The sequence below is a fragment of the Podarcis muralis genome, chromosome 4 (genome assembly GCF_964188315.1).
Source record: "Podarcis muralis chromosome 4, rPodMur119.hap1.1, whole genome shotgun sequence".
In the NCBI taxonomy this organism is placed as follows: Eukaryota; Metazoa; Chordata; class Lepidosauria; order Squamata; family Lacertidae; genus Podarcis; species Podarcis muralis.
In genome coordinates this window covers 97,794,716-97,795,085 of record NC_135658.1, presented here as the reverse complement: position 1 = coordinate 97,795,085, position 370 = coordinate 97,794,716, and positions in this window count along the sequence as shown.

Genomic DNA, 370 nt, shown 5'->3' with positions numbered 1-370 from the left:
AACCGAGTGCTCACCCTGGAGAGATCCCAATTCACAATCCTTACAGCTGTCCTGGTGCTTGGGAGCAAAGGCGAGGAGGTGGATTAACGATTGCAGGAGTAAGTAAACTGCATGTTCTTGCGGGGGGAGGGGGGGAGAGAGACACCTTTCGCCCAGAGGTCCATAAAAGCCTGCGAAGAGCTGCTTAGAAGGCAGTTGTGCACATTCAGCATTGCATTTCGAAGGAGGATTTTTTAAGAAGAGGACTGCAATTTGGGGAGGGCAAATGCATATGTATGGGAATTACGCAAATATGTGTTCCAAGGCAGCAAGGGAAGAAATCCTAAATATAACATTACACGAGTGGTATAGAAATCCAGAGGGAGTGGCT